Source organism: Vidua macroura, chromosome 14 (assembly GCF_024509145.1).
Source record: "Vidua macroura isolate BioBank_ID:100142 chromosome 14, ASM2450914v1, whole genome shotgun sequence".
Lineage (NCBI taxonomy): Eukaryota > Metazoa > Chordata > Aves > Passeriformes > Viduidae > Vidua > Vidua macroura.
In genome coordinates, this window is record NC_071584.1 from 10,211,400 (window position 1) to 10,224,554 (window position 13,155).

The 13,155-nt window shown below is 42.6% G+C and overlaps 1 long non-coding RNA gene across 1 annotated transcript; it reads left to right on the top strand.

The window, feature by feature from the left end:
• Window positions 1-830: 830 nt before the first annotated feature.
• LOC128814468 (uncharacterized) lies at window positions 831-11,191 on the top strand. Its single transcript, XR_008439388.1, has 6 exons — window positions 831-1,158; window positions 1,249-1,507; window positions 4,735-4,873; window positions 5,779-5,893; window positions 6,515-6,611; window positions 10,978-11,191. It is a non-coding gene; the product is annotated as an uncharacterized LOC128814468 (long non-coding RNA).
• Window positions 11,192-13,155: the final 1,964 nt, after the last annotated feature.

Consider the following 13,155-nt stretch of genomic DNA (forward strand, 5'->3'; position numbering starts at 1 on the left):
GTCATCAAAAATAATAAATTGAAGCATAGTAGGTAATTCAAGAGTCAGAAGCCTTTATCAAAGACGTTTGAGGAAGGTGTTTTGATCCTTATATGCTGATTATGTGACTTGATGCACTTGCTCTGTTTGGTTTGCACTACAGCTAGGGACAGACGCTGTACTACAAGAAAATTATCCTGACTCTCTCAGCATTAGCAAGCTTGTTTGTTGTGTTGTATTTGGAGAGCTCTACAGTGAAACAGCCTTTCTGACCTGTTACTGTGTTGGGGATTTCATGTGTCTCCTTTACAACTCACTTTAAGATTGGTTTTTATTTCTGGATCTGCTACTAGTTTTTAAAGGCTCATGTAGCCACTCTTTGTTCTGAGCTTTTGTAACTGGCTCTGAACTAACCTCAATTTCTTGGTATTGCCCTTTCATTGGTACATATTTTGAACCTCTTTCCTTTTACCCAATGGACCAGGCTTTTCTTTGACTCTGTTCCCTGCTTGCCCTGCAGGTTTTTTGTCTTCTATAAAGGGAAACCCATTGCAGTCATGTGGTCCCCTAATCCCCTGGAGAACATGTGGTTCACCCAGGGTGTGTGTTGTAGACTCACTACAGTGAAATTACAGACTTTATTCTTTCTCATGTGTTTAGTAATGGAGATCTTCAGTTCATATTTCTGCATCAGCCACAGTGCTGGTTACCACTGGTTACCCCACCAATGTTTTGGATGTCTGGTGAGCATCCTGGGAAGGTACCCCATGGCAGCTGGCTCTGTAGGATGCAAAGCAACCTTACAGCTGCTAAATTAACACCTACTCTTTTATTTTGCAGGCTGGAGGGGGATAAAATGACTGTGGTTAAAGTGTAGGAGAGTTGACAATGAATGGACTGATGTGTGAGGAGGAGACAGCCTTCCCAGTTCACTGCAGAAATGGCTGAGGTGAATTGAAGCCAGCAGCATGGCATCCTCATCCCTCTCCTGATGGCCACTGATGCAAACTGAGCAGTCCAGGGAAGCAATGGAAAGGAGCTGCCCCTATAGGAAACTTGTGTGCAAGATGCTTGTTCACAGGGGAGTAAGAAACTAAAAATATACTGGAAAAATGAGTGGGACAAAAAAGAATTTGAGAATTGGAAGGAAGAAGCAATTGAAAACAAATCTGTTCCAAGGTAAGTGTGATCTTCACTCCAACCATCTTCACTCTGCTTGAGGCTGTGTTTTCACCTGAGTTTACCAGCATTCTCTATGTTTTTCTGCAGTGAGCTGATGGCCTTTCACTTGATAGCAAACACGCTGAGCAAATGGCCCAATGCCTTCTGCTGAGCTGTGCCAGCCTCTCCTGGTCCAAGGCCTGCCTGTGTGCTGGGTTCAGGGGCCAGGCTGACTCCCTGCCAGCTGGCTGACTTGGGAGGCTCCAGAGCCCTGTTCTAGGGGCACATCCAGCATTGCAGCAATATGGGAATCAGATGCACTGGGTGGGTGATCCTCACTTTCACCATCAGCCTATAAATATATCAGGTGAGTAACAGTGTGTTACAAAAGTGTGTCCTTGAATACACTGGCAGGATGACTTTCTGCTAGAGTCCTCCAGGAGCAGGCTGAAAACACCCCTGGCACTGTGGGAAATAGTAAATGCGGATGGAAAGTGGCCAAGGGAGTAAGAGTCCCATCCAACTGGACAGCCTCAGTTCTCCAAACAATCCAGCTCTGTGCATGAATGAAGCAAGCAGTGTCCACCCCTTCTACTGAGGCTTCTCCTCATTAGCAGGTCACCAATTATTTCTGACTGATCAACAGAATTTCTTCCAGGCTGCATAAATTTAATGTGGCCTTTTGTTCTGCTGTGTGGCTACTTCTTCCAAGGGGCATCTCTTTATTGCTGGAGCAGATCATGGAGGCAGCACTGCTCCAAGGAGAGGGGGGAAGGAGGAGGTCTTGCACAGATAGTCTGCCTGGGATTCAGATAGTGAGAGGCCAAAAGAAATTGTTTAAAGTCTGGCCTAGTAAATGACTTTATATAAACTCTTGATTAGGAGCTGGTTCCTCAGACACTAAGGGTCAGAGTGATTGCCTGGTACCAGGTTCTATTTATGCTGATAGAGGAGGTGGCTCAGATATATTTCTTTTTAATTTATATTTTGCTGTTTTCTATTTCTGAGAAATGAATTAAGCAGAACTAAGGCCACTTAGGGAATGTGTCTGTGTGAGGCTGGAGGAAAATCTAGCTGGACAAATCTGCTAGTTCAAATTCATAGCTGTACTGAATTTGAATTAGGCCTTTCAAATATCTTGGTTTAAGCAAGCTGAAAAGGTAGGCTGGAGGAGCAGGACAGGGGGAAACTGGCTTTGTTCTCTCTGCTGACATCCTCTTTTGTACTGTGCACATGGTCAGGCACTGGGTGATAGACCTGGATTTACTGAGAAATCATCGATCCCAGAGAAAAGGAAATTTAGGGTTAACGCTGTCCTCACTCTTGTGGGTCAAGGATTTTTAGATCAGTATTAAAAGAAGACCAGTGGTGTGAACACATGAGTGTGAATTTGCTTCCCAAGGCCTGGAAGGCATTTTTCTTCCTGCTGAGAAAGAACTTTGAGGAGGGCTGTGCACAGTGCTGCTGCCTGGTCCTTATGTACTGCAGCAGGGCCCACAGTCCCACAAAGCCATTACTTCACAGGGGTACCAGGAGGTGAAGATTTAAAATGAAAAGATTCTCTGAAATGCAAACAATGTGCTTTATAATAAGAAAGTATAAATTAACTAAGGAGAAGAAACTAGCATCTGTTGAAAACAGATTAGTGAGGAGTGTGCCTGTGGATGCCTGGGTAGTTTTACCAAGGAGTCAATTAGAGTCAATTATCATCCTCAAACTCCTCACCCTGGGTTTTGTATGCTTGCAGTGTGTCCAATTCAGCTTGTGCTGTTTCATGGGTTCACAATTTTCTCTCTGTGTCTGAAATGATCTAGCTGGAGACACCAGGAAAGTGCCAAGCTTTAAGTATATGACAATTGTAATTCTTTTGACTGAAACCTGATTTGATTCAGTTGAAAATGACTTCAGTGTATTGGATTTACGGTTCATTTACCAAGTGCTGTAGATGTCAATACATTAGTGTAAACCTGATGCAGGTAGTAATTTGGTTTCTAATGAGGTTCCCCAGCAGTATCCAACTATGAAAAATGGGGCATTCTTCATTGGAGCACAAAGTGCACCTGCCTGATGGCAGATGTTGTCTGAGGCCCTGCTACTTTCACTTTCTGGGAAGAGTGTGGTGTTATATCTTGCTGTGGGCTTTAAAAGTGCCTTAAACTGATAAAATGTTAAAAGAACAGATTGGAAAGAATAAAAGATTGCTCTTTAGAAGTTCTGTTTTAATTATAGGTTTAAATTACAACTTTATCTCTTGCAGTCTTAATTGTGCAGTTGTTGCAGATGCAAAATTTCAGGCAGATTTAATGGGACTTTAAAGAGAAACCTTTTATTTTTATGGGACTGTGTGATCAGGTGTTCTCCTTACCTCCCCACTGCCTTCAAACCATTTCACTGAATGATCCTCCTGGTGTAGTATGGAAATAGGTGTAGTACAGAGAGGCCAGCACAGAGAAGGCAGTGATGTCTCCCTGTCCCCTGACCCTCCTCTTCCCTCTCTGGACATGAGATAAGTTTCAGAAAAGCAGCTGTAAAAAATATTGCCCCCTTTCAAGGCAAAGTGTGTGGCCAAAAGCATGTCAGGTCTCACAGTAGCTCTAAGTAGCCTTTTCCCTTTGGGAGAGACCCTTCTATGCTGGGCAGCCCACAGGCACATCTTCCTTCAGCACCTGTGCTCAAAAAATGCTTTTAAATTTTTTATGTGCTGCCAGGTAGCTTTTGTTTCGGCCTTTAGCTGATTTCTGCAGGTTGAGACATTACTGATCAATATGAGGTATTTGAGAGCCTGACCCCAGCAGACTGTGTTGGTGTGAGTAAGGGTACAGAAGATATGTTCAGTCCTACACAAAGCAGCCTTTCACCATCTCTCAATTCCCTCCACATCTCAGCTGGAAATACAACTCCTTTTGCTCCTCTACTTAATTTCCCTCCTTTGCTGTTATTTAGCTGCTAAGTGCTACGTGCTGCAGTAGATAATGGAAGAAGCTATTCAGAATGAAATGGCGTGGCATTTTCTGCCCTTTTGTAAACTATACAAAATAAAGATGAACTTTTCTGCCCATTTCAGCCAAGGCACAGCTTGCTGTAGGGTGTTGGCTCTTTACTTTCCCCTGGATCATGACTGACTCCAGCCAGCTGTGTGTTAGGAGCACTGTTCACAGCCTCTGTGTAAAAACCAGGGTCTGGGGGACTGCTTGCCCATGGTCACAGTTAAAAGTGTCTGTTTGGGGTGTGTCATCTCCAGAGAAGGAAGAACCATAAACTGAATTCATTAGCTGCAGAGAGGTGGCTCTGAGGTGGTGTGAGTGCTCAGTGCTGCAGTGTCTGAAAAGTGTCTGAAAAGACACGGCAGTCTGCAAATGCTGCTCTAGATGGGAGCCCTTAGGAAAATTATTCCAAGGTACCTTTTAAACCAAATGATCAAATTCTCAGTAGACTTGTTTCTTCAGAATTTAAGTGACAAAAAATCATAATAAGCTTTGTTTTCCCTTGGGAATTAGTACGCTTCAATTGAATCAGGGGTACTTTTTAATTCTGAGTGAGAGTGTCCAAAGACTTAATGCAGTTTCACTGAGCCTTTCAATCTGTGTTTTTCAGATCTGCTTAGTTTCCTTAACAGTGCACTGGTCTAGGCAAATCTCAAGTTTTGTGCTCCTCTGCTTCCGAGAGAATTTCTCTTCTGAGGTGCTGACTTGGTGGCAGACAACAGCTGCCAAGCAGAATTTGCAGGCAGGTTGTGTGTGTCAGTTTTATTGTCTCATTTTCTATATTCATGTTTAATGAATCCAGATATGATTAATAGTATGGGCATACCCAACTGCTAATCTAAAATCAGAAAAACTTACCTGATGGAGCCTCAAAAGGTGGAGTTCACACCTCAGCACCTTTCTCAGCTCACCTCTTCTGCCCGGGAGGGAGGAGACACAGCCCTGTGGCAGAAGAAGGCGCTGCCTGCCGGGTCACGTTTCCTGCAGGATTTGCAGCAAACAGCATCTTTCTACCACCACTGTAGATATTTGTGTGGCCACCAGGTAGCAGTAACACCCGCACAATATTTTGCAGCAGCCAGGACCTCAGCCTTTGGTTATTTTGTGTCCTCATTCGTTTGTTCCTAGGTCTGAACTTGTAGCACTGTGAAGATATGAGAGGGCAGAAGTACCAGCTCTGCCATCTCCTAATGGTCTAAAGTCCAAATCAAGGTCAAAACAGTCACAGAGTTATAACACATAAACTCGTGTGAAGGTATTTTTCTTCTCTTCCACTTTCTGCTTCCATAATTCCTGTTTTCTAGGTTTTTAGGAAGCTACACACAAGTTGGTGGGTTTTCAGTCAGGCTGCTTTAATAATGGTGTGAGTCTGACACAACCTCAGGTTTCCAAGCTCTGGAAATTTAGAATAAAGAGCCTTGTTGTTCATGTCTGAGATCTGGCAATGCTGCTTATTCCCTTCTGGTCCCTTTTATCATGCAGCTTGACAGAAATATTTTGTTTGTTATTTTAAAAAATGTGTTTGTTAAAAGTTAATATTTTTTTCTTGTAAAGACTCATCCATCCTGGTATTACATTAGCAATTCTACTTTGTTCTTCTGTGAATCAAGTTTCAGTTTACAGGTACATCTGCTTTCCATTCCACAACTTAAAGAAAGTCGTCAAAAAAATCTTAAAACCTACTTAATGAAGCCTTTTAAATGCTCATCCTGCACTTTTGAGTGAAGAGCAATTTATATTTCATAAAAGTAGAAGCTGAGCTGCAAGCTGTAAGTAATTATCATATAATTAAATGTCTACTATGAAAGAAATGAAAACTCAGGCTTCTTGGGAGGCTTCCGTGACTGGTTTATGCAATCACAAATTAAATTACATTTCTTTACCTTATGAATGTTCTGGAGGTACATTAATCTAGTTTGGAGGTGCACCTTAGAGACTGCTAAGCTGTGTTAAAAGGGGAAGGGAGTTTATCAAACCAGTGAGTTCCATGGGCCAAGAAGAAGAACGCATAAATATCTGTGATGAGTTCTGCAAATGTGATTGTGCTTTTCTTGTCTGGAAATGTTTGCAGCTGATAATGAAGAAAACCCCTATGTGAGCAGCAGTTTAAGTGAACTGCTGTGGTGTTGGAGTGCTGAGTTCAGTGCACGTGGTCTTTCTCTGCAGGAGAGAAACATATTGTCCATTCTTTGAAAGTGAGGTGGGGGGTGTTGGGTATCAGGAAATTTGGACAGAGGATTAACGCTTCATGTGTTTAAACCTCCTGTATGCTTAGCTGGGAAACCCCTTCCACCACCCAAAGGGCAGTGAATTTGTGGGAGGCACATCTGCTGGAATGCTGAAGGAAGGAGCCTCAGTTCTGTCTGTGAACACTTCCTGTCGTTTCACAGGGACCAGCTCTGCTTCTGTCACTGCTCATGGGAATGACAGATGCACTGAAGAAAATGTCATGGTGAGAAAAGTGATGAAGGAGTAGCACATCAACAGGTGCACTTTGTATTCTTGTATATAGTTGGCATTTTAGATGATACATGGTTCACTTTCACCTGAATGTGGGAAAAGCTGAATTATTTAAAGACAGGAAGCCCTGAGTTGGAGCTGCTCTAATTTAAGGAGCTGCTGCCAAAACAGTCTGTCATGGCTTTTTGCAAAAGTGAGGGAAGAATTTTCCTGAACTGATAGAATTAAATAGCAGTTTCTGTATGACTTGGCTTAAAGAACTGGAAGAGTGAATGTTGCATCATATTTTTGCAATGTATTTGACTTGCACAAAACTCTACAACAAAAAGCACTGTTGTAGTCATGGCTGTCTGAGAAGCTCTGGTACCGTGCTGCTAAAGGGGCTTCTCTGAAATCAAGTGTCTCTACACCACAGGAATGTAATTTTTATCTCTTTGAATGAAGATAAATTTCATGGTGCCCTCAGTGTACAGTACAGTGATGGTTAATAATCTCAATTCACAACTATATGCTGCAGGGTGATGACAATGTAATGGTATTCTTTATGGTGTGTCAAGGGGACGTATAATTGGTGTTGGCTTTTCTTTTCCCTCTTTTTCCTAAGGTTAACTACTTTAACCTTGATTTCAGGCTGTATTTTTTTCTCACTGCATTTCTCCATTATACATTATTTGGTTTGGTTACAGTCACTAGACTTTAACTGCTCTGACATATTAATTTTTAAGGGCACAAATGACTTCATTAAAATAATGTCCTTCAGATAAGTGCACTTGGCATTGTGATTGGAAGTGGACTAAAGGAAATACGAAGCATCAACTCCTCTAAACTAAGAATTTATTATGGGAACCAGACCCAGTAGAATATGTATTTGAAATGCTTCTTCATTAACTTTTAGAAGCTCAGTGTGTAGCCTGCATCCATTAATTGGTTAGGAGTTTCTTTTCTAATATGCATTTAGTCAAAGATTTGTTTAATGTTTACAGTCTCAATTATATGGAACACTGCTTTCTTAATATCACAGAGTCATAGAATGGTTTGGTTTGGAAGGGACCTTGAAGATCCCCTGGTCCCACCCCTGCCATGGGCAGGGACACCTTCCACCAGACCAGGCTGCTCCAAGCCCCATCCAGCCTGGCCTTGAACACTCCCAGGGATGGGGTGACCAGAGCTTCTCTGGACAGCCTGGGCCTCACCTCCCCCACAGTCCAGAACATCTTCCTAGTTTCTAATTTAAACCCACTCTCTCTCTGCTTTCCCTTCTGCCAGATGCTTCTCTTCTCTCTGTGCTGGCTGTGAGTGCTGCCAGAGCCCTGTGTCCCCTCGCTTGTGCCTGGAGGGGATCCTGCAAAGCTGCCCCAGGGACTGCAGCTCACCTGGGGCTCCCAGGGCATCCTGCCAGCTCCTTTTGAGGTGCCCTGAACTGAACAACTCATCCCAGGTGTCTACTAATGCAACTGAAAGCTTTTAGCTGAGTGACAATTTCTGCTTACCCTTCTCCAGGGCTGTCCTTAGCTCTTGGAAGGGCTTTTAGAATTCTTCATTAATCAGCAAGTTTGTAGAAGTGCAGTGCTTTGAGATAGTAATGGTCCCGTGAGCACAGAGCACGTCCTGACATCCAGCACCACCCAGCAGTGATTTCACCTCGTGCTGGAGGCCAGGGAGGGCCTGAGCCAGAATTACAGCCTATTTTTCCTGTCTCCCCCAGAGTCTCACAGCACATTTGATGAACACAGTGCACTGCTTTGGGGTGATGAGGCCCTGGCCACTTCCTTCATTTCTTCCAGAGCAGCAGTGTAAAATGAGGTATATAAATGCTGAGCTGCTGCAGATTAAAAAACATTTCCTAAAAAATAAAGTTAAAATTGAAGCTGACCCAAGTTAAAAAGCAATTTTCTGAGAATGCAAAGGCATAAAGGAAAGTGCCTTAGCATGATTTTAAGTGGGTCTCTGAATGTGGAAGATAGACAGCAGGAATAAAAGGACGCTCGCCTTGGTGGGGTGCTGCAGATGGAGAGAGCCCTAGAGTAACATGCTAGGAGCAAATTTCAATTAAATGAGCATACTTCTTGCAACTATTAAATTCTGCCTAGATAAATGGATTTTAGAAGAATATATGTATTTTTTGAAGCCATGAAGTCACTTGATAAGGTAGTAATAAATCTGTCAGAATTTCTGCTTTGACCAAAGCTTAGCTGTAATACAGGATTCATTTCAATACCTAAAGCCATTTTGGGGTGGGAAGAGACTTTCCCAGCTTTGGAATTAGATTTCTCTGTAATGGGTATTATGTTCTTGACCCCATATCACTGCCTTTGAGGAGCAGCAGTATTTAAAATCCTCTGTAATGCAATGAGCTGAGCTCCGTGTGTGCTGCGCTGTTTTAAGGCAGCACCGATGGTGGCCCTTGTTAAGGCACTGAACATGTTCGAGGTAAACACAGGGCTTTCTGCAGGATAATTAATAATTTAATCTCTGTGAAGGAGAGGCTACTCTTCATTTATCCCAGCTAGTCTTTGATTTTTCTCTTCAGCCCATTTTAGCTGGCTTTCTCCCCTCCTCACCCACACAGGTTGCCTTTTATAAAACTTTAAGCTCTTTCAGCAAAGACCAGATTTTATTTCTTTCAGATTACAGTAAGCTTTTATTTCTTGTAAAAATAATTTATTTATTTTTTATTTCTTGTAAAAAATAATTGCAACTTATTGTAAAAGACATTCTCTGGTTGAACAGACCACCTTTTAAGAAAATGGCATGACAGAAGGCTGCCTGTGGCTGGTATGAAGTGGCTCCTGCTTTGCTGTGACCACCGTGGCCAGGGCTCTGGAGTCCCTGACTAACCTGTCAGTCCTGCTGTGAGTGTGCAAAGCTCCAGGAAATCCTGTGACAGAAACTCTGCATAACCCGGGGAGTCAGGGCAGGGAAATATTTCCCTACTTTATGTTTATCCTGTAACATGCAAGGGATTCAACAGTTTTAGCAGGTGCGGATTGCAAAGTGACTGACAAATATTTTGAATATATATTTTCAAAGTATTTCCCTTGACAAATTTAAATTGAGCTAACAATTCTTTTATCACACCAAACTTAATTGGCTATGGCACTGTTAGTTGGCTTTAAGTATTGCCCTTACTGTTCCTGGTAGTTGGAACAGTTGTGCTTTTGTTTTACAATTAATATTTCAATGAAAACTTGTAAGGTACTAGAGGCATAAATATTTAATATCTTCTCTCCATGTTTCTTTATTGCTAAGCTTGATGACAAGTTAGTGATTCAGACTGAAATGCAGATAAAACAGTAATGTGAACAGTTTAAATCTGCATTTTTCCAAAGCTCCTGTGGTCAAGATGACTGCATTCTAGCAAGAATATTGCTATTTAAGATTGTTTACCTCTACACTTCAGCTGAATGCTGCTGTATATGATAAATGAGGTAAATAAAGGTGCCTTTCGGGCCCCAATAACTGCACAAGAAACCTAATCATTCTCACTAACATAAAAATAATTTAACAAATGGAACAGTGGCATAGCAGCCTAGAAAGAAATTTCTGAATATGGCACCACATATGGCCAAGGTCTCTTCAGGCATAATTCAAACTTTTTTTTAAACTTCCCTGGTTTTAGTAGGTTTGTTTCATATTTAAGGTGGAATAAAACTTTGTGTTTCCAGGGTTTACTGTTGCTTTCCCAGAGTTTACCTAATTTTTGGTCTGGACGTGAAACATTCTGATTTATTTTTCTCCCATGATAACTGCTACCACTTCCCCAGATGATGTTGAAATTTGTGGTGTTGTTCCTCAGACGAAGGCAGACTGTTGATATTAGACTCAGATTTTCATCTCTTTAGAAACACAGCTGTGTCACTTTTACAAATGGAACAATGTCTTTAAAGGCAGGGGTTAGTTAACCCCTCTGTCCCACTCTCAGTTCCTCCTCCTCCTTTCCTTCCTTCTCTGTCCCTCAGATGATGGATATTCTGAGCAGATAGAGATTTTCCTATTTAATAAGAGTCATCTTTGCACAAAACTGATGGGCTTTTTCTAACCAGGCCACTGGCACTTGGCTTTGTGTTTTTAACAGCATTACCATCTGAGGGAAAAAAAAGTTAATCCATTGCTTTGTTAGCATAATCTGAGTTATCTGCTGTGGAAATGTGCTTTGGTCTGAGAGAATTGGTATGAAATTTAACTACCTTTACTGCTTGTTCAAGCAGGATAAAAGTCTTGGGTGTCTGTCTTGAGTACACAGTCAGAGAGCACCAAACAGTTTTAATAAAATTTAAAATTCCTCTTCAAAGCACAGTTTAGTTGCAGGTTTTGTCTGTTTGTCTGAGGAGTCAACTTGTGCCCTAATCCACACTTTGATCCACTTTGTAAGCCTTTCTGTCTTGTCTTGCAGATGCCAAGGTACCTCTTGTAGCAATGCAAATGAAAATAGAGCTGATGGCAAATGCAACTTTATTAGAGCCTTGGGATCCTGAAGACACAGTTATCCCAAAGTCTACTGGCTGAACCACAACAACAGCAAACATAAGAACCATCTGTGAGAGTGTGCCTCAATTCCAGCTGTTTGAATCCCATCAGTACTTGAAATACACGGCTGCTAAAATCTCCTTGGCCTCATTTTGTCTGAATTGCGAAGGAGGCTGGATGTTGCTGGTGGGTTTTTCACAACCTTCTTCAGACAGCTCCTGGCAGCTCGGGGGATGAGCTGTTCCAGGTGGAAAGGTGGATGTGCCATTACCAGAGCTACTTACAGCTGCAACTTCTGGTCCAGGTTCCCGCCTACCCGTGCACTTAAAATCACTTTCTGCCCTAAAAGAACCAGGAGCCAGGTTTCATTAGCACATCGTGGTGCAAGCACAGATGGTGCATTTCAAAAGCAAACCAGGAAACACTTTAAAATAAATGAGGAGCTGTTAATCTCTCCTTTGGCGGCTCTTTTAACCACATGTTAATGGGGTTGGGCAGAGGCTGTGTATGGGCCAGATATTTCTGTCTTTGCTGTGATGGAGCAAATGAAGACAAAGCGGGGGTTAATGTAATTGTATCTATCCATCCAAGCAACAATATCCCTGTCTTTGAAGAGAAGGACTCGGAGCTTTCCTGATGAGCACCTCTGGTAGGAAGGCAGAGTGAGGCAGCAGCAAAAAATCCTGATGAAGCAGCATCAGCTCTGACCAGGCTGGGGAAAAGCTGTTTGGGAATGCCTGGGTGGTGGGGCACTGAGAGATGTTTTCAGGTGGCCACATTAGGAATCTGTCTCATTAGGGGGCACACGGCTCAGAATGGAGTTGTGGGTATGTTTCATGCTGACATTTTTCTGTCTAAGTCAAGCCTGTTTATGGGAAAATGGTTAGTTTTAGTGAATACCCCATTTTGAAAAGGTTTTTTAAAAAATGTATTTTCAGTTCAAAGTGCATTTATAATTTGACATTTAAGTTAAAATATAAAACAAACCTCCAGATTTACTGAAAGTAATAAGGCCAAAGCCACTCTTAAGTAGTTTTAAAGCTACTGAAGCATTTTTTGTCAATAAGACCGTTTTGTTTATTGGTTCAGTCTTTTAATTCAGTAACATTTTCTAGGGTTTGGCCTTCTTGTCTAATTGATGTGTATTTATTTAATTTTTGATTCTCAACATTTCTTTTAGGATGGCAGAGCAGGTTGTTTGAATGCAGCTGCTCTCAACCTGTCAGGGCCTGAAGGATGTCATGCCAGCCCACTGGCACTGGGTGGATCGAGGACACTGCTGAATTCTGGAGGGGTGACACTGTGCAGGAGGGGGACAGCACAGAAATCTGGCCTGGTCACTCTGCTCTGAAAAGGAGCTTCAGGATAGGCACTCTTCCTCTGCAGGGGGAGCACAGTGAAGCTTCCCTGCACTGACAAAACCCATCTGCACATTGAGAGCCCATCAATACTGCCTCACAGGAAACCTTTGTGGTTTAACTGGGCAGCTCATAGCAACAAGAACAAGTGTGCCTATGGGAAGTTTTGGGTTTGTATTTTTTGCAATTAGCAGATGAAATGGTGCTTGGAAGCAGCGTGAACCTGAGTCTGGCTCTGTGTGCAGTTGTGGACATGTGCTGTGTGAATGTGGAACAAGTGTGGGTCCAGGAGAGTTCCTGATGTCTCACTTGGCAAATGCAGGTGATTAGACATCCAGGACGAGCCTGTGCTCTTCAAAGGGCTCGGGGAACGAGTCTGAGTTCAGGAGTTCAGGTGTGAGTGGAAGAGAGAAGGTGGGGAGCTTGGTTTGGGTGGTGGCCCATGAGCACTGACTGCATGAGAACATCCTTTCCTCATCACAGCCAGTGTGTGAGTGCTCTAACAAACGTGGCAGCATGCCTGTTAATGAGACATCATTTTCTCATGGCTACTTTTATTGCTGTACTATTTTTTCTGTCCTTCTACACAAGATCTTTTAGAGGTATTTGCTTTGCATGTGGATTTTTTGCTGTTCTTTGGTGCATTGGCATCATACCTTCTGTGTGCTTTCCCCTAGAAATCCCATCTAACCAGCTCGTGGGATTTCCCCTGGACTGTAAACAGTTTCTTTTGCTCCTATTAGTTT